Source organism: Channa argus, unplaced genomic scaffold (genome assembly GCF_033026475.1).
Source record: "Channa argus isolate prfri unplaced genomic scaffold, Channa argus male v1.0 Contig024, whole genome shotgun sequence".
Taxonomy (NCBI): domain Eukaryota; kingdom Metazoa; phylum Chordata; class Actinopteri; order Anabantiformes; family Channidae; genus Channa; species Channa argus.
The window spans coordinates 687,213-711,706 of NW_027125243.1; the positions used below are offsets into that span (position 1 = coordinate 687,213).

Consider the following 24,494-nt stretch of genomic DNA (forward strand, 5'->3'; position numbering starts at 1 on the left):
TCCTTTTCGAGGCTTCATTCCAAATAATTAACAAAAGGGGAAAAATTGAGGGGAAAAGAAAAAAAAACTCCTGTGTCCTGTACTGAATGATCCCACCATTGCCACCAAATGTCAGGGACCAAGCAGGTAGACACAGGACACAGGAGTAAAGTCACAAAGAAAATGGGTTTTATTTACCCAAATGCAACATATACAAAGAAATTTCAATTTATTAACAAAATGTGGGCCCTAAAAGAGGTCAACAAAAGATAGCTGAACTTAAACTATCAAACTGAAATTACAACATAAGTTCTAATCACAACAGAGACAAAACAGACCTAACCTGAGTGACACACAAGGGGCAACATATATACTGGCTGGCCAAACCAATATGACACACAAGGGGTAGACATAACTATAACTGGACAAATTATAAACAAACTCTAGACAAACAGTTTACCAACATCATCCCATTACTCAAATATGAAAAAGCAATAACAAAATAATGAACCAAACAACATTTAATAACCTATAACGTCTAAGGAAACATATTCCCCATATTTTCCCCTCCCCGCGTCAAACGGGGTACTTGGTACAATCCAGGCCCAGTAGGTAGTATTTAAAGTCTACAAAGGCCTCAATCCAATCTTTTATCTGGATGGCCAACACGCCCGTATCAGCAAAATGATAACACAAGAAAAAGAGAAATTCAATTAATACAACTTAAACTTAATAACAAGAAACCAAACTTAAGGAAAAAGGTAAGTGAAAACATTACCAAAGAAATTTAGGGTGTGTCCGAGGCTGTGGGCATCACAGCAGGCAAATTCAAAAATGACACTACCAATTCATCAATAACTAAAGTTTTCACCATCACCACTGCTCTACCCACTTTAAATCCATCTAAAAGTCTTTTCTTTCCAGCTTCGCTCTTGACTGTCAGCTCATATTTATTCAGCCCTGTCTCACGCAATGCAACAATGCCTCCACATACATCACGTATTGCTCTCAGCAGTTCCATTGTCTTAACTTTCTCTTCCCCCACCACCTCAGCCAACACAGTCAACTCGTACCGCGACGTAACGCTTTCCAGCTACTGTTAAACAAGCTTCTTCTTCTCGTATGCCTCTGCCGTTCTCCATTATGAGCGGTTTATCAGAAAGCACGTGTAAAAAAACAAAAAAACAGTTCAAAAACTAGAAAAACCACGAAATATAAAGGCACCCCTGAAAGGAGAAACTCCGCCGGGGGGTTTAATAAAAATAATTAATGCAATGTCAAACGCACTACACTGGATAGGCAAAAAACAGATAAGAAAACGAAAAATGCACGTCACACGGGAAGCAGCTCACATACGTGTCTCTTCCTGCAGCACCATGACTCAGAAACACCATACCCCTGTCCTCCTCCAATCGGGCGCTTCGAGAACGGTGTGGCCGTAGGCTGCATTTGATATCATCAACAGCTCTTGAAAACGCTGGAGAAGCAGAATGCATGACCCTTGCTAAAAACAAGATAAATGTCGCAAAGTACAAAGTACTATAACTGTACTGGTCTACTAGTAATGAAGCACAATGTTTGAAAAACCAAAAAAGGAGCAAAACAGCAATGAAAGACCAAAGATTGATGAAAATATAGAACAATTTCTATAAATAAGTAAGCAGTAACACCACCTTGTGCTGCCCGTAAACCGAAGCAAAAAAGCTTACAGCACCTGGTATTCCCAGGCGGTCTTCCTACCAAGTACTAACCAGGCCCCAACAGAAGATTTATTTTAAACGAAAGAAATTGGCAGTTCACCCCTACAGATTTAATACTATTTACAAAATATACAATTTATAAAAAAAAAACCACGGCACAAAACCTAACAATTCAAAAATGCTAAATAAGGTTTGGAAACCAAGAACAGCAAACAGGTGCTTCTGCCAGAAAGAGCCTCGCTAGCTGTTGGGAACCGTACTTTTAAAACTCCAGGAAGTGTAGGATGGACCAATCAGCTTCCTGTACTGCCCCCCAATCCGGCCAATCAGGCAGGGCACCTATAAGAACAACAAAATAAAAACAACACATATGGCCAGGACCGTAACATGGTCTACTAGTAATGAAGCACGATGGTTGACAAACCAATAAAGTAGCAAAACAGCAATGAAAGAACAAAATTTGATGAAAATATAGAACAATTTCTATGAATAAATAGGCAGTAACACCAGCTTGTGCTGCCCGTAAACCCAAGCAAAAAAGCTTACAACACCTGGTATTCCCAGGCGGTCTTCCTACCAAGTACTAACCAGGCCCGGCCCTATTTGGCTGCCGAGATCGGACAAGATCAGGCGCTTCGAGAGCAGTGTGGCCGTAAGCTGCATTTGATATCATCAACAGCTCCTAAAAACGCTGGAGAAGCAGAATGCATGACACTCGCTAAGAAGAAGATAAATGTGGCAAAGTACTAAAACGGTACTGGTCTAGTAGTAAAGAAGCACGATGGTTGACAAACCAATAAAGGAGCAAAACAGCAATGAAAGAACAAAATTTGATGAAAATATAGAACAATTTCTATGAATAAATAGGCAGTAACACCAGCTTGTGCTGCCCGTAAACCCAAGCAAAAAAGCTTACAGCACCTGGTATTCCCAAGCGGTCTTCCTACCAAGTACTAACCAGGCCCGGCCCTATTTGGCTGCCGAGATCGGGCGAGATCGGGCGCTTAGAGAGCGGTGTGGCCGTAAGGTGCATTTGACATCATCAACAGCTCTTAAAAACGCTGGAGAAGCAGAATGCATGACACTTGCTAAGAAGAAGATAAATGTGGCAAAGTACAAAGTACTATAACTGTACTGGTCTGTTACGCCCCTGTCTAGGGGCTCAGGGTGCAACATACAAAGATAAATTAGCATGTTCCCTCTCCGATCCCCAAACCAAAATCCAGGATCGAGATGTTCCAACAGAATGATATTTATTTTAAACGAAAGAAAGTGTCAAACAAAACATGACACTACAACTCAGGGCGAACCAAGGCCAACATAATAAACAAAATAAGCCATTTCCCACAGAAAGTGCTAGCTAGCCTGATAGAAATAAACAAACCAAAAGACAGTCGCTAACCCTAACTCCCTAATGTGAAAACAAGAGAAAACAATCAAAAGAAAATGGCTGTTCACCCCTACAGATTTAATACTATTTACAAAATATACAATTTATAAACAAAACCACGGCACAAAACCTAACAATTCAAAAATGCTAAATAAGGTTTGGAAACCAAGAACAGCAAACAGGTGCTGCTGCCAGAAAGAGCCTCGCTAGCTGTTGGGAACCGTACTTTTAAAACTCCAGGAAGTGTAGGATGGACCAATCAGCTTCCTGTACTTCCCCCAAATCCGGCCAATCAGGCAGGGCACCTATAAGAACAACAAAATAAAAACAACACATATGGCCAGGACCGTAACATGGTCTACTAGTAATGAAGCACGATGGTTGACAAACCAATAAAGTAGCAAAACAGCAATGAAAGAACAAAATTTGATGAAAATATAGAACAATTTCTATGAATAAATAGGCAGTAACAACAGCTTGTGCTGCCCGTAAACCCAAGCAAAAAAGCTTACAGCACCTGGCTCTATTTGGCTGCCGAGATCGGACGAGATCGGGCGCTCAGAGAGCGGTGTGGCCGTAAGCTGCATTTGACATCATCAACAGCTCTTAAAAACGCTGGAGAAGCAGAATGCATGACACTTGCTAAGAAGAAGATAAATGTGGCAAAGTACAAAGTACTATAACTGTACTGGTCGGTTACGCCCCTGTCTAGGGGCTCAGGGTGCAACATACAAAGATAAATTAGCATGTTCCCTCTCCGATCCCCAAACCAAAATCCAGGATCGAGATGTTCCAACAGAATGATATTTATTTTAAACGAAAGAAAGTGTCAAACAAAACATGACACTACAACTCAGGGCGAACCAAGGCCAACATAATAAACAAAATAAGCCATTTCCCACAGAAAGTGCTAGCTAGCCTGATAGAAATAAACAAACCAAAAGACAGTCGCTAACCCTAACTCCCTAATGTGAAAACAGTCCAAAGAAAATGGCAGTTCACCCCTACAGATTTAATACTATTTACAAAATATACAATTTATAAACAAAACCACGGCACAAAACCTAACAATTCAAAAATGCTAAATAAGGTTTAGAAACCAAGAACAGCAAACAGGTGCTGATGCCAGAAAGAGCCTCGCTAGCTGTTGGGAACCGTACTTTTAAAACTCCAGGAAGTGTAGGATGGACCAATCAGCTTCCTGTACTGCCCCCCAATCCGGCCAATCAGGCAGGGCACCTATAAGAACAAGAAAATAAAAACAACACATATGGCCAGGACCGTAACATGGTCTACTAGTAATGAAGCACGATGGTTGGCAAACCAATAAAGTAGCAAAACAGCAATGAAAGAACAAAATTTGATGAAAATATAGAACAATTTCTATGAATTAATAGGCAGTAACACCAGCTTGTGCTGCCCGTAAACCCAAGCAAAAAAGCTTACAGCACCTGGTATTCCCAGGCGGTCTTCCTACCAAGTACTAACCAGGCCCGGCTCTATTTGGCTGCCGAGATCGGACGAGATCGGGCGCTTAGAGAGCGGTGTGGCCGTAAGCTGCATTTGACATCATCAACAGCTCTTAAAAACGCTGGAGAAGCAGAATGCATGACACTTGCTAAGAAGAAGATAAATGTGGCAAAGTACAAAGTACTATAACTGTACTGGTCTGTTACGCCCCTGTCTAGGGGCTCAGGGTGCAACATACAAAGATAAATTAGCATGTTCCCTCTCCGATCCCCAAACCAAAATCCAGGATCGAGATGTTCCAACAGAATGATATTTATTTTAAACGAAAGAAAGTGTCAAACAAAACATGACACTACAACTCAGGGCGAACCAAGGCCAACATAATAAACAAAATAAGCCATTTCCCACAGAAAGTGCTAGCTAGCCTGATAGAAATAAACAAACCAAAAGACAGTCGCTAACCCTAACTCCCTAATGTGAAAACAGTCCAAAGAAAATGGCAGTTCACCCCTACAGATTTAATACTATTTACAAAATATACAATTTATAAACAAAACCACGGCACAAAACCTAACAATTCAAAAATGCTAAATAAGGTTTAGAAACCAAGAACAGCAAACAGGTGCTGATGCCAGAAAGAGCCTCGCTAGCTGTTGGGAGCCGTACTTTTAAAACTCCAGGAAGTGTAGGATGGACCAATCAGCTTCCTGTACTGCCCCCCAATCCGGCCAATCAGGCAGGGCACCTATAAGAACAACAAAATAAAAACAACACATATGGCCAGGACCGTAACATGGTCTACTAGTAATGAAGCACGATGGTTGGCAAACCAATAAAGTAGCAAAACAGCAATGAAAGAACAAAATTTGATGAAAATATAGAACAATTTCTATGAATTAATAGGCAGTAACACCAGCTTGTGCTGCCCGTAAACCCAAGCAAAAAAGCTTACAGCACCTGGTATTCCCAGGCGGTCTTCCTACCAAGTACTAACCAGGCCCGGCTCTATTTGGCTGCCGAGATCGGGCGAGATCGGGCGCTTAGAGAGCGTTGTGGCCGTAAGCTGCATTTGACATCATCAACAGCTCTTAAAAACGCTGGAGAAGCAGAATGCATGACACTTGCTAAGAAGAAGATAAATGTGGCAAAGTACAAAATTCTATAACTGTACTGGTCTGTTACGCCCCTGTCTAGGGGGTCAGGGTGAAACATACAAAGATAAATTTGCATGTTCCCTCTCCGATCCTCAAACCAAAATCCAGGATTGAGATGTTCCAACAGAATGATATTTATTTTAAACGAAAGAAAGTGTCAAACAAAACATGACACTACAACTCAGGGCGAACCAAGGCCAACATAATAAACAAAATAAGCCATTTCCCACAGAAAGCGCTAGCTAGCCTGATAGAAATAAACAAACTAAAAGACAGTCGCTAACCCTAACTCCCTAATGTGAAAACAAGAGAAAACAATGAAAAGAAAATGGCAGTCCACCCCTACAGATTTAATACTATTTACAAAATATACAATTTATAAACAAAACCACGGCACAAAACCTAACAATTCAAAAATGCTAAATAAGGTTTGGAAACCAAGAACAGCAAACAGGTGCTACTGCCAGAAAGAGCCTCGCTAGCTGTTGGGAACCGTACTTTTAAAACTCCAGGAAGTGTAGGATGGACCAATCAGCTTCCTGTACTTCCCCCAAATCCGGCCAATCAGGCAGGGCACCTATAAGAACAAGAAAATAAAAACAACACATATGGCCAGGACCGTAACATGGTCTACTAGTAATGAAGCACGATGGTTGACAAACCAATAAAGTAGCAAAACAGCAATGAAAGAACAAAATTTGATGAAAATATAGAACAATTTCTATGAATAAATAGGCAGTAACACCAGCTTGAGCTGCCCGTAAACCCAAGCAAAAAAGCTTACAGCACCTGGTATTCCCAGGCGGTCTTCCTACCAAGTACTAACCAGGCCCGGCTCTATTTGGCTGCCGAGATCGGGCGAGATCAGGCGCTTAGAGAGCGTTGTGGCCGTAAGCTACATTTGACATCATCAACAGCTCTTAAAAACGCTGGAGAAGCAGAATGCATGACACTTGCTAAGAAGAAGATAAATGTGGCAAAGTACAAAGTACTATAACTGTACTGGTCTGTTACGCCCCTGTCTAGGGGCTCAGGGTGCAACATACAAAGATAAATTAGCATGTTCCCTCTCCGATCCCCAAACCAAAATCCATGATCGAGATGTTCCAACAGAATGATATTTATTTTAAACGAAAGAAAGTGTCAAACAAAACATGACACTACAACTCAGGGCGAACCAAGGCCAACATAATAAACAAAATAAGCCATTTCCCACAGAAAGTGCTAGCTAGCCTGATAGAAATAAACAAACCAAAAGACAGTCGCTAACCCTAACTCCCTAATGTGAAAACAGTCCAAAGAAAATGGCAGTTCACCCGTACAGATTTAATACTATTTACAAAATATACAATTTATAAACAAAACCACGGCACAAAACCTAACAATTCAAAAATGCTAAATAAGGTTTGGAAACCAAGAACAGCAAACAGGTGCTGCTGCCAGAAAGAGCCTCGCTAGCTGTTGGGAACCGTACTTTTAAAACTCCAGGAAGTGTAGGATGGACCAATCAGCTTCCTGTACTTCCCCCAAATCCGGCCAATCAGGCAGGGCACCTATAAGAACAACAAAATAAAAACAACACATATGGCCAGGACCGTAACATGGTCTACTAGTAATGAAGCACGATGGTTGACAAACCAATAAAGTAGCAAAACAGCAATGAAAGAACAAAATTTGATGAAAATATAGAACAATTTCTATGAATAAATAGGCAGTAACACCAGCTTGTGCTGCCCGTAAACCCAAGCAAAAAAGCTTACAGCACCTGGTATTCCCAGGCGGTCTTCCTACCAAGTACTAACCAGGCCCGGCCCTATTTGGCTGCCGAGATCGGACGAGATCGGGCGCTTAAAGAGCGGTGTGGCCGTAAGCTGCATTTGACATCATCAACAGCTCTTAAAAACGCTGGAGAAGCAGAATGCATGACACTTGCTAAGAAGAAGATAAATGTGGCAAAGTACAAAGTACTATAACTGTACTGGTCTGTTACGCCCCTGTCTAGGGGCTCAGGGTGCAACATACAAAGATAAATTAGCATGTTCCCTCTCCGATCCCCAAACCAAAATCCAGGATCGAGATGTTCCAACAGAATGATATTTATTTTAAACGAAAGAAAGTGTCAAACAAAACATGACACTACAACTCAGGGCGAACCAAGGCCAACATAATAAACAAAATAAGCCATTTCCCACAGAAAGTGCTAGCTAGCCTGATAGAAATAAACAAACCAAAAGACAGTCGCTAACCCTAACTCCCTAATGTGAAAACAGTCCAAAGAAAATGGCAGTTCACCCCTACAGATTTAATACTATTTACAAAATATACAATTTATAAACAAAACCACGGCACAAAACCTAACAATTCAAAAATGCTAAATAAGGTTTGGAAACCAAGAACAGCAAACAGGTGCTGCTGCTAGAAAGAGCCTCGCTAGCTGTTGGGAACCGTACTTTTAAAACTCCAGGAAGTGTAGGATGGACCAATCAGCTTCCTGTACTTCCCCCAAATCCGGCCAATCAGGCAGGGCACCTATAAGAACAACAAAATAAAAACAACACATATGGCCAGGACCGTAACATGGTCTACTAGTAATGAAGCACGGTGGTTGACAAACCAATAAAGTAGCAAAACAGCAATGAAAGAACAAAATTTGATGAAAATATAGAACAATTTCTATGAATAAATAGGCAGTAACACCAGCTTGTGCTGCCCGTAAACCCAAGCAAAAAAGCTTACAGCACCTGGTATTCCCAGGCGGTCTTCCTACCAAGTACTAACCAGGCCCGGCTCTATTTGGCTGCCGAGATCGGACGAGATCGGGCGCTTAGAGAGCGGTGTGGCCGTAAGCTGCATTTGACATCATCAACAGCTCTTAAAAACGCTGGAGAAGCAGAATGCATGACACTTGCTAAGAAGAAGATAAATGTGGCAAAGTACAAAGTACTATAACTGTACTGGTCTGTTACGCCCCTGTCTAGGGGGTCAGGGTGAAACATACAAAGATAAATTAGCATGTTCCCTCTCCGATCCCCAAACCAAAATCCAGGATCGAGATGTTCCAACAGAATGATATTTATTTTAAACGAAAGAAAGTGTCAAACAAAACATGACACTACAACTCAGGGCGAACCAAGGCCAACATAATAAACAAAATAAGCCATTTCCCACAGAAAGTGCTAGCTAGCCTGATAGAAATAAACAAACCAAAAGACAGTCGCTAACCCTAACTCCCTAATGTGAAAACAGTCCAAAGAAAATGGCAGTTCACCCCTACAGATTTAATACTATTTACAAAATATACAATTTATAAACAAAACCACGGCACAAAACCTAACAATTAAAAAATGCTAAATAAGGTTTAGAAACCAAGAACAGCAAACAGGTGCTGATGCCAGAAAGAGCCTCGCTAGCTGTTGGGAACCGTACTTTTAAAACTCCAGGAAGTGTAGGATGGACCAATCAGCTTCCTGTACTGCCCCCCAATCCGGCCAATCAGGCAGGGCACCTATAAGAACAAGAAAATAAAAACAACACATATGGCCAGGACCGTAACATGGTCTACTAGTAATGAAGCACGATGGTTGGCAAACCAATAAAGTAGCAAAACAGCAATGAAAGAACAAAATTTGATGAAAATATAGAACAATTTCTATGAATTAATAGGCAGTAACACCAGCTTGTGCTGCCCGTAAACCCAAGCAAAAAAGCTTACAGCACCTGGTATTCCCAGGCGGTCTTCCTACCAAGTACTAACCAGGCCCGGCTCTATTTGGCTGCCGAGATCGGCCGAGATCGGGCGCTTAGAGAGCGGTGTGGCCGTAAGCTGCATTTGACATCATCAACAGCTCTTAAAAACGCTGGAGAAGCAGAATGCATGACACTTGCTAAGAAGAAGATAAATGTGGCAAAGTACAAAGTACTATAACTGTACTGGTCTGTTACGCCCCTGTCTAGGGGGTCAGGGTGAAACATACAAAGATAAATTTGCATGTTCCCTCTCCGATCCTCAAACCAAAATCCAGGATTGAGATGTTCCAACAGAATGATATTTATTTTAAACGAAAGAAAGTGTCAAACAAAACATGACACTACAACTCAGGGCGAACCAAGGCCAACATAATAAACAAAATAAGCCATTTCCCACAGAACGTGCTAGCTAGCCTGATAGAAATAAACAAACCAAAAGACAGTCGCTAACCCTAACTCCCTAATGTGAAAACAGTCCAAAGAAAATGGCAGTTCACCCCTACAGATTTAATACTATTTACAAAATATACAATTTATAAACAAAACCACGGCACAAAACCTAACAATTCAAAAATGCTAAATAAGGTTTGGAAACCAAGAACAGCAAACAGGTGCTGCTGCTAGAAAGAGCCTCGCTAGCTGTTGGGAACCGTACTTTTAAAACTCCAGGAAGTGTAGGATGGACCAATCAGCTTCCTGTACTTCCCCCAAATCCGGCCAATCAGGCAGGGCACCTATAAGAACAACAAAATAAAAACAACACATATGGCCAGGACCGTAACATGGTCTACTAGTAATGAAGCACGATGGTTGACAAACCAATAAAGTAGCAAAACAGCAATGAAAGAACAAAATTTGATGAAAATATAGAACAATTTCTATGAATAAATAGGCAGTAACACCAGCTTGTGCTGCCCGTAAACCCAAGCAAAAAAGCTTACAGCACCTGGTATTCCCAGGCGGTCTTCCTACCAAGTACTAACCAGGCCCGGCCCTATTTGGCTGCCGAGATCGGACGAGATCGGGCGCTTAAAGAGCGGTGTGGCCGTAAGCTGCATTTGACATCATCAACAGCTCTTAAAAACGCTGGAGAAGCAGAATGCATGACACTTGCTAAGAAGAAGATAAATGTGGCAAAGTACAAAGTACTATAACTGTACTGGTCTGTTACGCCCCTGTCTAGGGGGTCAGGGTGAAACATACAAAGATAAATTAGCATGTTCCCTCTCCGATCCCCAAACCAAAATCCAGGATCGAGATGTTCCAACAGAATGATATTTATTTTAAACGAAAGAAAGTGTCAAACAAAACATGACACTACAACTCAGGGCGAACCAAGGCCAACATAATAAACAAAATAAGCCATTTCCCACAGAAAGTGCTAGCTAGCCTGATAGAAATAAACAAACCAAAAGACAGTCGCTAACCCTAACTCCCTAATGTGAAAACAGTCCAAAGAAAATGGCAGTTCACCCCTACAGATTTAATACTATTTACAAAATATACAATTTATAAACAAAACCACGGCACAAAACCTAACAATTCAAAAATGCTAAATAAGGTTTAGAAACCAAGAACAGCAAACAGGTGCTGATGCCAGAAAGAGCCTCGCTAGCTGTTGGGAACCGTACTTTTAAAACTCCAGGAAGTGTAGGATGGACCAATCAGCTTCCTGTACTGCCCCCCAATCCGGCCAATCAGGCAGGGCACCTATAAGAACAAGAAAATAAAAACAACACATATGGCCAGGACCGTAACATGGTCTACTAGTAATGAAGCACGATGGTTGGCAAACCAATAAAGTAGCAAAACAGCAATGAAAGAACAAAATTTGATGAAAATATAGAACAATTTCTATGAATTAATAGGCAGTAACACCAGCTTGTGCTGCCCGTAAACCCAAGCAAAAAAGCTTACAGCACCTGGTATTCCCAGGCGGTCTTCCTACCAAGTACTAACCAGGCCCGGCTCTATTTGGCTGCCGAGATCGGCCGAGATCGGGCGCTTAGAGAGCGGTGTGGCCGTAAGCTGCATTTGACATCATCAACAGCTCTTAAAAACGCTGGAGAAGCAGAATGCATGACACTTGCTAAGAAGAAGATAAATGTGGCAAAGTAAAAAGTACTATAACTGTACTGGTCTGTTACGCCCCTGTCTAGGGGGTCAGGGTGAAACATACAAAGATAAATTTGCATGTTCCCTCTCCGATCCTCAAACCAAAATCCAGGATTGAGATGTTCCAACAGAATGATATTTATTTTAAACGAAAGAAAGTGTCAAACAAAACATGACACTACAACTCAGGGCGAACCAAGGCCAACATAATAAACAAAATAAGCCATTTCCCACAGAAAGCGCTAGCTAGCCTGATAGAAATAAACAAACCAAAAGACAGTCGCTAACCCTAACTCCCTAATGTGAAAACAGTCCAAAGAAAATGGCAGTTCACCCCTACAGATTTAATACTATTTACAAAATATACAATTTATAAACAAAACCACGGCACAAAACCTAACAATTCAAAAATGCTAAATAAGGTTTGGAAACCAAGAACAGCAAACAGGTGCTGCTGCTAGAAAGAGCCTCGCTAGCTGTTGGGAACCGTACTTTTAAAACTCCAGGAAGTGTAGGATGGACCAATCAGCTTCTGGTCTGTTACGCCCCTGTCTAGGGGGTCAGGGTGAAACATACAAAGATAAATTTGCATGTTCCCTCTCCGATCCTCAAACCAAAATCCAGGATTGAGATGTTCCAACAGAATGATATTTATTTTAAACGAAAGAAAGTGTCAAACAAAACATGACACTACAACTCAGGGCGAACCAAGGCCAACATAATAAACAAAATAAGCCATTTCCCACAGAAAGCGCTAGCTAGCCTGATAGAAATAAACAAACCAAAAGACAGTCGCTAACCCTAACTCCCTAATGTGAAAACAAGAGAAAACAATCAAAAGAAAATGGCAGTCCACCCCTACAGATTTAATACTATTTACAAAATATACAATATATATAAACAAAACCACGGCACAAAACCTAACAATTCAAAAATGCTAAATAAGATTTGGAAACCAAGAACAGCAAACAGGTGCTACTGCCAGAAAGAGCCTCGCTAGCTGTTGGGAACCGTACTTTTAAAACTCCAGGAAGTGTAGGATGGACCAATCAGCTTCCTGTACTTCCCCCAAATCCGGCCAATCAGGCAGGGCACCTATAAGAACAAGAAAATAAAAACAACACATATGGCCAGGACCGTAACATGGTCTACTAGTAATGAAGCACGATGGTTGACAAACCAATAAAGTAGCAAAACAGCAATGAAAGAACAAAATTTGATGAAAATATAGAACAATTTCTATGAATAAATAGGCAGTAACACCAGCTTGAGCTGCCCGTAAACCCAAGCAAAAAAGCTTACAGCACCTGGTATTCCCAGGCGGTCTTCCTACCAAGTACTAACCAGGCCCGGCTCTATTTGGCTGCCGAGATCGGGCGAGATCAGGCGCTTAGAGAGCGTTGTGGCCGTAAGCTACATTTGACATCATCAACAGCTCTTAAAAACGCTGGAGAAGCAGAATGCATGACACTTGCTAAGAAGAAGATAAATGTGGCAAAGTACAAAGTACTATAACTGTACTGGTCTGTTACGCCCCTGTCTAGGGGGTCAGGGTGAAACATACAAAGATAAATTTGCATGTTCCCTCTCCGATCCTCAAACCAAAATCCAGGATTGAGATGTTCCAACAGAATGATATTTATTTTAAACGAAAGAAAGTGTCAAACAAAACATGACACTACAACTCAGGGCGAACCAAGGCCAACATAATAAACAAAATAAGCCATTTCCCACAGAACGTGCTAGCTAGCCTGATAGAAATAAACAAACCAAAAGACAGTCGCTAACCCTAACTCCCTAATGTGAAAACAGTCCAAAGAAAATGGCAGTTCACCCCTACAGATTTAATACTATTTACAAAATATACAATTTATAAACAAAACCACGGCACAAAACCTAACAATTCAAAAATGCTAAATAAGGTTTGGAAACCAAGAACAGCAAACAGGTGCTGCTGCTAGAAAGAGCCTCGCTAGCTGTTGGGAACCGTACTTTTAAAACTCCAGGAAGTGTAGGATGGACCAATCAGCTTCCTGTACTTCCCCCAAATCCGGCCAATCAGGCAGGGCACCTATAAGAACAACAAAATAAAAACAACACATATGGCCAGGACCGTAACATGGTCTACTAGTAATGAAGCACGATGGTTGACAAACCAATAAAGTACCAAAACAGCAATGAAAGAACAAAATTTGATGAAAATATAGAACAATTTCTATGAATAAATAGGCAGTAACACCAGCTTGTGCTGCCCGTAAACCCAAGCAAAAAAGCTTACAGCACCTGGTATTCCCAGGCGGTCTTCCTACCAAGTACTAACCAGGCCCGGCCCTATTTGGCTGCCGAGATCGGACGAGATCGGGCGCTTAAAGAGCGGTGTGGCCGTAAGCTGCATTTGACATCATCAACAGCTCTTAAAAACGCTGGAGAAGCAGAATGCATGACACTTGCTAAGAAGAAGATAAATGTGGCAAAGTACAAAGTACTATAACTGTACTGGTCTGTTACGCCCCTGTCTAGGGGGTCAGGGTGAAACATACAAAGATAAATTAGCATGTTCCCTCTCCGATCCCCAAACCAAAATCCAGGATCGAGATGTTCCAACAGAATGATATTTATTTTAAACGAAAGAAAGTGTCAAACAAAACATGACACTACAACTCAGGGCGAACCAAGGCCAACATAATAAACAAAATAAGCCATTTCCCACAGAAAGTGCTAGCTAGCCTGATAGAAATAAACAAACCAAAAGACAGTCGCTAACCCTAACTCCCTAATGTGAAAACAGTCCAAAGAAAATGGCAGTTCACCCCTACAGATTTAATACTATTTACAAAATATACAATTTATAAACAAAACCACGGCACAAAACCTAACAATTCAAAAATGCTAAATAAGGTTTAGAAACCAAGAACAGCAAACAGGTGCTGATGCCAGAAAGAGCCTCGCTAGCTGTTGGGAACCGTACTTTTAAAACTCCAGGAAGTGTAGGATGGACCAATCAGCTTCCTGTACTGCCCCCCAATCCGGCCAATCAGGCAGGGCACCTATAAGAACAAGAAAATAAAAACAACACATATGGCCAGGACCGTAACATGGTCTACTAGTAATGAAGCACGATGGTTGGCAAACCAATAAAGTAGCAAAACAGCAATGAAAGAACAAAATTTGATGAAAATATAGAACAATTTCTATGAATTAATAGGCAGTAACACCAGCTTGTGCTGCCCGTAAACCCAAGCAAAAAAGCTTACAGCACCTGGTATTCCCAGGCGGTCTTCCTACCAAGTACTAACCAGGCCCGGCTCTATTTGGCTGCCGAGATCGGCCGAGATCGGGCGCTTAGAGAGCGGTGTGGCCGTAAGCTGCATTTGACATCATCAACAGCTCTTAAAAACGCTGGAGAAGCAGAATGCATGACACTTGCTAAGAAGAAGATAAATGTGGCAAAGTAAAAAGTACTATAACTGTACTGGTCTGTTACGCCCCTGTCTAGGGGGTCAGGGTGAAACATACAAAGATAAATTTGCATGTTCCCTCTCCGATCCTCAAACCAAAATCCAGGATTGAGATGTTCCAACAGAATGATATTTATTTTAAACGAAAGAAAGTGTCAAACAAAACATGACACTACAACTCAGGGCGAACCAAGGCCAACATAATAAACAAAATAAGCCATTTCCCACAGAAAGCGCTAGCTAGCCTGATAGAAATAAACAAACCAAAAGACAGTCGCTAACCCTAACTCCCTAATGTGAAAACAAGAGAAAACAATCAAAAGAAAATGGCAGTCCACCCCTACAGATTTAATACTATTTACAAAATATACAATTTATAAACAAAACCACGGCACAAAACCTAACAATTCAAAAATGCTAAATAAGATTTGGAAACCAAGAACAGCAAACAGGTGCTGATGCCAGAAAGAGCCTCGCTAGCTGTTGGGAACCGTACTTTTAAAACTCCAGGAAGTGTAGGATGGACCAATCAGCTTCCTGTACTGCCCCCAAATCCGGCCAATCAGGCAGGGCACCTATAAGAACAAGAAAATAAAAACAACACATATGGCCAGGACCGTAACATGGTCTACTAGTAATGAAGCACGATGGTTGGCAAACCAATAAAGTAGCAAAACAGCAATGAAAGAACAAAATGTGATGAAAATATAGAACAATTTCTATGAATAAATAGGCAGTAACACCAGCTTGTGCTGCCCGTAAACCCAAGCAAAAAAGCTTACAGCACCTGGTATTCCCAGGCGGTCTTCCTACCAAGTACTAACCCGGCCCGGCCCTATTTGGCTGCCGAGATCGGACGAGATCGGGCGCTCAGAGAGCGGTGTGGCCGTAAGCTGCATTTGACATCATCAACAGCTCTTAAAAACGCTGGAGAAGCAGAATGCATGACACTTGCTAAGAAGAAGATAAATGTGGCAAAGTACAAAGTACTATAACTGTACTGGTCGGTTACGCCCCTGTCTAGGGGCTCAGGGTGCAACATACAAAGATAAATTAGCATGTTCCCTCTCCGATCCCCAAACCAAAATCCAGGATCGAGATGTTCCAACAGAATGATATTTATTTTAAACGAAAGAAAGTGTCAAACAAAACATGACACTACAACTCAGGGCGAACCAAGGCCAACATAATAAACAAAATAAGCCATTTCCCACAGAAAGTGCTAGCTAGCCTGATAGAAATAAACAAACCAAAAGACAGTCGCTAACCCTAACTCCCTAATGTGAAAACAAGAGAAAACAATCAAAAGAAAATCGCTGTTCACCCCTACAGATTTAATACGAATTACAAAATATACAATTTATAAACAAAACCACGGCACAAAACCTAACAATTCAAAAATGCTAAATAAGGTTTGGAAACCAAGAACAGCAAACAGGTGTTGCTGCCAGAAAGAGCCTCGCTAGCTGTTGGGAACCGTACTTTTAAAACTCCAGGAAGTGTAGGATGGACCAATCAGCTTCCTGTACTGCCCCCCAACCCGGCCAATCAGGCAGGGCACCTATAAGAACAACAACATAAAAACAACACATATGGCCAGGACCATAACATGGTCTACTAGTAATGAAGCACGATGGTTGACAAACCAATAAAGTAGCAAAACAGCAATGAAAGAACAAAATTTGATAAAAATATAGAACAATTTCTATGAATAAATAGGCAGTAACACCAGCTTGTGCTGCCCGTAAACCCAAGCAAAAAAGCTTACAGCACCTGGTATTCCCAGGCGGTCTTCCTACCAAGTACTAACCAGGCCCGGCTCTATTTGGCTGCCGAGATCGGACGAGATAGGGCGCTTAGAGAGCGGTGTGGCCGTAAGCTGCATTTGACATCATCAACAGCTCTTAAAAACGCTGGAGAATCAGAATGCATGACACTTGCTAAGAAGAAGACAAATGTGGCAAAGTACAAAGTACTATAACTGTACTGGTCTGTTACGCCCCTGTCCAGGGGGTCAGGGTGCAACATACAAAGATAAATTAGCATGTTCCCTCTCCGATCCCCAAACCAAAATCCAGGATCGAGATGTTCCAACAGAATATTTATTTTAAACGAAAGAAAGTGTCAAACAAAACATGACACTACAACTCAGGGCGAACCAAGGCCAACATAATAAACAAAATAAGCCATTTCCCACAGAAAGTGCTAGCTAGCCTGATAGAAATAAACAAACCAAAAGACAGTCGCTAACCCTAACTCCCAAATGTGAAAACAATCCAAAGAAAATGGCAGTTCACCCCTACAGATTTAATACTATTTACAAAATATACAATTTATAAACAAAACCACGGCATAAAACCTAACAATTCAAAAATGTTAAATAAAGTTTGGAAACCAAGAACAGCAAACAGGTGCTGCTGCCAGAAAGAGCCTCGCTAGCTGTTGGGAACCGTACTTTTAAAACTCCAGGAAGTGTAGGATGGACCAATCAGCTTCCTGTACTGCCCCTCAATCCGGCCAATCAGGCAGGGCACCTATAAGAACGAGAAAATAAAAACAACACATATGGCCAGGACCGTAACATGGTCTACTAGTAATGAAGCACGATGGTTGAAAAACCAATAAAGTAGCAAAACAGCAATGAAAGAACAAAATTTGATGAAAACAGAGAACAATTTCTATGAATAAATAGGCAGTAACACCAGCTTGTGCTGCCCGTAAACCCAAGCAAAAAAGCTTACAACACCTGGTATTCCCAGGCGGTCTTCCTACCAAGTACTAACCAGGCCCGGCTCTAATTGGCTGCCGAGATCGGACGAGATCGGGCGCTTAGAGAGCGGTGTGGCCGTAAGCTGCATTTGACATCATCAACAGCTCTTAAAGACACTGGAGAAGCAGAATGAATGACACTTGCTAAGAAGAAGACAAATGTGGCAAAGTACAAAGTACTATAACTGTACTGGTCTGTTACGCCCCTGTCCAGGGGGTCAGGGTGCAACATACAAAGATAAATTAGCATGTTCCCTCTCCGATCCCCAAACCAAAATCCAGGATCGAGATGTTCCAACAGAATGATATTTATTTTAAACGAAAGAAAGTGTCAAACAAAACATGACACTACAACTCAGGGCGAACCAAGGCCAACATAATAAACAAAATAAGCCATTTCCCACAGAAAGTGCTAGCTAGCCTGATAGAAATAAACAAACCAAAAGACAGTCGCTAACCCTAACTCCCTAATGTGAAAACAAGAGAAAACAATCAAAAGAAAATGGCTGTTCACCCCTACAGATTTAATACTATTTACAAAATATACAATTTATAAACAAAACCACGGCACAAAACCTAACAATTCAAAAATGCTAAATAAGGTTTGGAAACCAAGAAAAGCAAACAGGTGCTGCTGCCAGAAAGAGCCTCGCTAGCTGTTGGGAACCGTACTTTTAAAACTCCAGGAAGTGTAGGATGGACCAATCAGCTTCCTGTACTGCCCCTCAATCCGGCCAATCAGGCAGGGCACCTATAAGAACGAGAAAATAAAAACAACACATATGGCCAGGACCGTAACATGGTCTACTAGTAATGAAGCACGATGGTTGAAAAACCAATAAAGTAGCAAAACAGCAATGAAAGAACAAAATTTGATGAAAATATAGAACAATTTCTATGAATAAATAGGCAGTAACACCAGCTTGTGCTGCCCGTAAACCCAAGCAAAAAAGCTTACAGCACCTGGTATTCCCAGGCGGTCTTCCTACCAAGTACTAACCAGGCCCGGCTCTATTTGGCTGCCGAGATCGGACGAGATCGGGCGCTTAGAGAGCGGTGTGGCCGTAAGCTGCATTTGACATCATCATCAACAGCTCTTAAAAACGCTGGAGAAGCAGAATGCATGACACTTGCTAAGAAGAAGATAAATGTGGCAAAGTACAAAGTACTATAACTGTACTGGTCTGTTACGCCCCTGTCCAGGGGGTCAGGGTGCAACATACAAAGATAAATTAGCATGTTCCCTCTCCGATCCCCAAACCAAAATCCAGGATCGAGATGTTCCAACAGAATGATATTTATTTTAAACGAAAGAAAGTGTCAAACAAAACATGACACTACAACTCAGGGCGAACCAAGGCCAACATAATAAACAAAATAAGCCATTTCCCACAGAAAGTGCTAGCTAGCCTGATAGAAATAAACAAACCAAAAGACAGTCGCTAACCCTAACTCCCTAATGTGAAAACAAGAGAAAACAATCAAAAGAAAATGGCTGTTCACCCCTACAGATTTAATACTATTTACAAAATATACAATTTATAAACAAAACCACGGCACAAAACCTAACAATTCAAAAATGCTAAATAAGGTTTGGAAACCAAGAACAGCAAACAGGTGCTGCTGCCAGAAAGAGCCTCGCTAGCTGTTGGGAACCGTACTTTTAAAACTCCAGGAAGTGTAGGATGGACCAATCAGCTTCCTGTACTGCCCCTCAATCCGGCCAATCAGGCAGGGCACCTATAAGAACGAAAAAATAAAAACAACACATATGGCCAGGACCGTAACATGGTCTACTAGTAATGAAGCACGATGGTTGAAAAACCAATAAAGTAGCAAAACAGCAATGAAAGAACAAAATTTGATGAAAATATAGAACAATTTCTATGAATAAATAGGCAGTAACACCAGCTTGTGCTGCCCGTAAACCCAAGCAAAAAAGCTTACAGCACCTGGTATTCCCAGGCGGTCTTCCTACCAAGTACTAACCAAGCCCGGCTCTATTTGGCTGCCGAGATCGGACGAGATCGGGCGCTTAGAGAGCGGTGTGGCCGTAAGCTGCATTTGACATCATCAACAGCTCTTAAAAACGCTGGAGAAGCAGAATGCATGACACTTGCTAAGAAGAAGATAAATGTGGCAAAGTACAAAGTACTATAACTGTACTGGTCTGTTACGCCCCTGTCCAGGGGGTCAGGGTGCAACATACAAAGATAAATTAGCATGTTCCCTCTCCGATCCCCAAACCAAAATCCAGGATCGAGATGTTCCAACAGAATGATATTTATTTTAAACGAAAGAAAGTGTCAAACAAAACATGACACTACAACTCAGGGCGAACCAAGGCCAACATAATAAACAAAATAAGCCATTTCCCACAGAAAGTGCTAGCTAGCCTGATAGAAATAAACAAACCAAAAGACAGTCGCTAACCCTAACTCCCAAATGTGAAAACAATCCAAAGAAAATGGCAGTTCACCCCTACAGATTTAATACTATTTACAAAATATACAATTTATAAACAAAACCACGGCATAAAACCTAACAATTCAAAAATGCTAAATAAAGTTTGGAAACCAAGAACAGCAAACAGGTGCTGCTGCCAGAAAGAGCCTCGCTAGCTGTTGGGAACCGTACTTTTAAAACTCCAGGAAGTGTAGGATGGACCAATCAGCTTCCTTTACTGCCCCCCAATCCGGCCAATCAGGCAGGGCACCTATAAGAACAACAAAATAAAAACAACACATATGGCCAGGACCGTAACATGGTCTACTAGTAATGAAGCACGATGGTTGACAAACCAATAAAGTAGCAAAACAGTAATGAAAGAACAAAATTTGATGAAAATATAGAACAATTTCTATGAATAAATAGGCAGTAACACCAGCTTGTGCTGCCCGTAAACCCAAGCAAAAAAGCTTACAGCACCTGGTATTCCCACGCGGTCTTCCTACCAAGTACTAACCAGGCCCGGCTCTATTTGGCTGCTGAGATCGGACGAGATCCGGCGCTTAGAGAGCGGTGTGGCCGTAAGCTGCATTTGACATCATCAACAGCTCTTAAAAATGTTGGAGAAGCAGAATGCATGAAACTTGCTAAGAAGAAGATAAATGTGGCAAAGTACAAAGTACTATAACTGTACTGGTCTGTTACGCCCCTGTCCAGGGGGTCAGGGTGCAACATACAAAGATAAATTAGCATGTTCCCTCTCCGATCCCTAAACCAAAATCCAGGATCGAGATGTTCCAACAGAATGATATTTATTTTAAAGGAAAGAAAGTGTCAAACAAAACATGACACTACAACTCAGGGCAAACCAAGGCCAACATAATAAACAAAATAAGCCATTTCCCACACAAAGTGCTAGCTAGCCTGATAGAAATAAACAAACCAAAAGACAGTCGCTAACCCTAACTCCCTAATGTGAAAACAAGAGAAAACAATCAAAAGAAAATGGCTGTTCACCCCTACAGATTTAATACTATTTACAAAATATACAATTTATAAACAAAACCACGGCACAAAACCTAACAATTCAAAAATGCTAAATAAGGTTTGGAAACCAAGAACAGCAAACAGGTGCTGATGCCAGAAAGAGCCTCGCTAGCTGTTGGGAACCGTACTTTTAAAACTCCAGGAAGTGTAGGATCGACCAATCAGCCTTCTGTACTGCCCCTCAATCCGGCCAATCAGGCAGGGCACCTATAAGAACGACAAAATAAAAACAACACATATGGCCAGGACCGTAACATGGTCTACTAGTAATGAAGCACGATGGTTGACAAACCAATAAAGTAGCAAAACAGCAATGAAAGAACAAAATTTGATGAAAATATACAACAATTTCTATGAATAAATAGGCAGTAACACCAGTTTGTGCTGCCCGTAAACCCAAGCAAAAAAGTTTACAGCACCTGGTATTCCCAGGCGGTCTTCCTACCAAGTACTAACCAGGTCCGGCTCTATTTGGCTGCCGAGGTCGGACGAGATCGGGCGCTCAGAGAGCGGTGTGGCCGTAAGCTGCATTTGACATCATCAACAGCTCTTAAAAACGCTGGAGAAGCAGAATGCATGACACTTGCTAAGAAGAAGATAAATGTGGCAAAGTACAAAGTACTATAACTGTACTGGTCTGTTACGCCCCTGTCTAGGGGGTCAGGGTGCAACATACAAAGATAAATTAGCATGTTCCCTCTCCGATCCCCAAACCAAAATCCAGGATCGAGATGTTCCAACAGAATGATATTTATTTTAAACGAAAGAAAGTGTCAAACAAAACATGACACTACAACTCAGGGCGAACCAAGGCCAACATAATAAACAAAATAAGCCATTTCCCACAGAAAGTGCTAGCTAGCCTGATAGAAATAAACAAACCAAAAGACAGTCGCTAACCCTAACTCCGTAATGTGAAAACAAGAGAAAACAATCAAAAGAAAATGGCTGTTCACCCCTACAGATTTAATACTATTTACAAAATATACAATTTATAAACAAAACCACGGCACAAAACCTAACAATTCAAAAATGCTAAATAAGGTTTGGAAACCAAGAACAGCAAACAGGTGCTGCTGCCAGAAAGAGCCTCGCTAGCTGTTGGGAACCGTACTTTTAAAACTCCAGGAAGTGTAGGATGGACCAATCAGCTTCCTGTACTGCCCCTCAATCCGGCCAATCAGGCAGGGCACCTATAAGAACAACAAAATAAAAACAACACATATGGCCAGGACCGTAACATGGTCTACTAGTAATGAAGCACGATGGTTGACAAACCAATAAAGTAGCAAAACAGTAATGAAAGAACAAAATTTGATGAAAATATAGAACAATTTCTATGAATAAATAGGCAGTAACAGCAGCTTGTGCTGCCCGTAAACCCAAGCAAAAAAGCTTACAGCACCTGGTATTCCCACGCGGTCTTCCTACCAAGTACTAACCAGGCCCGGCTCTATTTGGCTGCCGAGATCGGACGAGATCGGGCGCTTGGAGAGCGGTGTGGCCGTAAGCTGCATTTGACATCATCAACAGCTCTTAAAAATGTTGGAGAAGCAGAATGCATGAAACTTGCTAAGAAGAAGATAAATGTGGCAAAGTACAAAGTACTATAACTGTACTGGTCTGTTACGCCCCTGTCCAGGGGGTCAGGGTGCAACATACAAAGATAAATTAGCATGTTCCCTCTCCGATCCCCAAACCAAAATCCAGGATCGAGATGTTCCAACAGAATGATATTTATTTTAAACGAAAGAAAGTGTCAAACAAAACATGACACTACAACTCAGGGCGAACCAAGGCCAACATAATAAACAAAATAAGCCATTTCCCACAGAAAGTGCTAGCTAGCCTGATAGAAATAAACAAACCAAAAGACAGTCGCTAACCCTAACTCCCAAATGTGAAAACAATCCAAAGAAAATGGCAGTTCACCCCTACAGATTTAATACTATTTACAAAATATACAATTTATAAACAAAACCACGGCATAAAACCTAACAATTCAAAAATGCTAAATAAGGTTTGGAAACCAAGAACAGCAAACAGGTGCTGCTGCCAGAAAGAGCCTCGCTAGCTGTTGGGAACCGTACTTTTAAAACTCCAGGAAGTGTAGGATGGACCAATCAGCTTCCTGTACTGCCCCTCAATCCGGCCAATCAGGCAGGGCACCTATAAGAACAACAAAATAAAAACAACACATATGGCCAGGACCGTAACATGGTCTACTAGTAATGAAGCACGATGGTTGAAAAACCAATAAAGTAGCAAAACAGCAATGAAAGAACAAAATTTGATGAAAATATAGAACAATTTCTATGAATAAATAGGCAGTAACACCAGCTTGTGCTGCCCGTAAACCCAAGCAAACAAGCTTACAGCACCTGGTATTCCCAGGCGGTCTTCCTACCAAGTACTAACCAGGCCCGGCTCTATTTGGCTGCCGAGATCGGACGAGATCGGGCGCTTAGAGAGCGGTGTGGCCGTAAGCTGCATTTGACATCATCAACAGCTCTTAAAAACGCTGGAGAAGCAGAATGCATGACACTTGCTAAGAAGAAGATAAATGTGGCAAAGTACAAAGTACTATAACTGTACTGGTCTGTTACGCCCCTGTCCAGGGGGTCAGGGTGCAACATACAAAGATAAATTAGCATGTTCCCTCTCCGATCCCCAAACCAAAATCCAGGATCGAGATGTTCCAACAGAATGATATTTATTTTAAACGAAAGAAAGTGTCAAACAAAACATGACACTACAACTCAGGGCGAACCAAGGCCAACATAATAAACAAAATAAGCCATTTCCCACAGAAAGTGCTAGCTAGCCTGATAGAAATAAACAAACCAAAAGACAGTCGCTAACCCTAACTCCCAAATGTGAAAACAATCCAAAGAAAATGGCAGTTCACCCCTACAGATTTAATACTATTTACAAAATATACAATTTATAAACAAAACCACGGCATAAAACCTAACAATTCAAAAATGCTAAATAAAGTTTGGAAACCAAGAACAGCAAACAGGTGCTGCTGCCAGAAAGAGCCTCGCTAGCTGTTGGGAACCGTACTTTTAAAACTCCAGGAAGTGTAGGATGGACCAATCAGCTTCCTGTACTGCCCCCCAATCCGGCCAATCAGGCAGGGCACCTATAAGAACAACAAAATAAAAACAACACATATGGCCAGGACCGTAACATGGTCTACTAGTAATGAAGCACG

At 41.5% G+C, this 24,494-nt stretch overlaps 22 pseudogenes; all 22 read right to left on the bottom strand.

The window, feature by feature from the left end:
• Positions 1-2,218: 2,218 nt before the first annotated feature.
• Positions 2,219-2,337, bottom strand: LOC137115788 (5S ribosomal RNA; annotated as a pseudogene).
• Positions 2,338-2,588: 251 nt separating this feature from the next.
• LOC137115787 (5S ribosomal RNA) lies at positions 2,589-2,707 on the bottom strand (annotated as a pseudogene).
• Positions 2,708-4,508: 1,801 nt separating this feature from the next.
• LOC137115760 (5S ribosomal RNA) lies at positions 4,509-4,627 on the bottom strand (annotated as a pseudogene).
• An 857-nt stretch (positions 4,628-5,484) lies between these two features.
• Positions 5,485-5,603, bottom strand: LOC137115785 (5S ribosomal RNA; annotated as a pseudogene).
• An 867-nt stretch (positions 5,604-6,470) lies between these two features.
• On the bottom strand, positions 6,471-6,589 carry LOC137115789 (5S ribosomal RNA; annotated as a pseudogene).
• An 857-nt stretch (positions 6,590-7,446) lies between these two features.
• LOC137115763 (5S ribosomal RNA) lies at positions 7,447-7,565 on the bottom strand (annotated as a pseudogene).
• Positions 7,566-8,422: 857 nt separating this feature from the next.
• LOC137115771 (5S ribosomal RNA) lies at positions 8,423-8,541 on the bottom strand (annotated as a pseudogene).
• Positions 8,542-9,398: 857 nt separating this feature from the next.
• LOC137115775 (5S ribosomal RNA) lies at positions 9,399-9,517 on the bottom strand (annotated as a pseudogene).
• An 857-nt stretch (positions 9,518-10,374) lies between these two features.
• Positions 10,375-10,493, bottom strand: LOC137115764 (5S ribosomal RNA; annotated as a pseudogene).
• Positions 10,494-11,350: 857 nt separating this feature from the next.
• On the bottom strand, positions 11,351-11,469 carry LOC137115776 (5S ribosomal RNA; annotated as a pseudogene).
• A 1,381-nt stretch (positions 11,470-12,850) lies between these two features.
• LOC137115790 (5S ribosomal RNA) lies at positions 12,851-12,969 on the bottom strand (annotated as a pseudogene).
• Positions 12,970-13,826: 857 nt separating this feature from the next.
• On the bottom strand, positions 13,827-13,945 carry LOC137115765 (5S ribosomal RNA; annotated as a pseudogene).
• Positions 13,946-14,802: 857 nt separating this feature from the next.
• LOC137115777 (5S ribosomal RNA) lies at positions 14,803-14,921 on the bottom strand (annotated as a pseudogene).
• An 867-nt stretch (positions 14,922-15,788) lies between these two features.
• LOC137115772 (5S ribosomal RNA) lies at positions 15,789-15,907 on the bottom strand (annotated as a pseudogene).
• An 867-nt stretch (positions 15,908-16,774) lies between these two features.
• On the bottom strand, positions 16,775-16,893 carry LOC137115783 (5S ribosomal RNA; annotated as a pseudogene).
• Positions 16,894-17,747: 854 nt separating this feature from the next.
• Positions 17,748-17,866, bottom strand: LOC137115773 (5S ribosomal RNA; annotated as a pseudogene).
• Positions 17,867-18,733: 867 nt separating this feature from the next.
• LOC137115782 (5S ribosomal RNA) lies at positions 18,734-18,852 on the bottom strand (annotated as a pseudogene).
• Positions 18,853-19,722: 870 nt separating this feature from the next.
• Positions 19,723-19,841, bottom strand: LOC137115769 (5S ribosomal RNA; annotated as a pseudogene).
• Positions 19,842-20,698: 857 nt separating this feature from the next.
• LOC137115780 (5S ribosomal RNA) lies at positions 20,699-20,817 on the bottom strand (annotated as a pseudogene).
• Positions 20,818-21,684: 867 nt separating this feature from the next.
• On the bottom strand, positions 21,685-21,803 carry LOC137115784 (5S ribosomal RNA; annotated as a pseudogene).
• Positions 21,804-22,670: 867 nt separating this feature from the next.
• On the bottom strand, positions 22,671-22,789 carry LOC137115768 (5S ribosomal RNA; annotated as a pseudogene).
• Positions 22,790-23,646: 857 nt separating this feature from the next.
• On the bottom strand, positions 23,647-23,765 carry LOC137115791 (5S ribosomal RNA; annotated as a pseudogene).
• Positions 23,766-24,494: the final 729 nt, after the last annotated feature.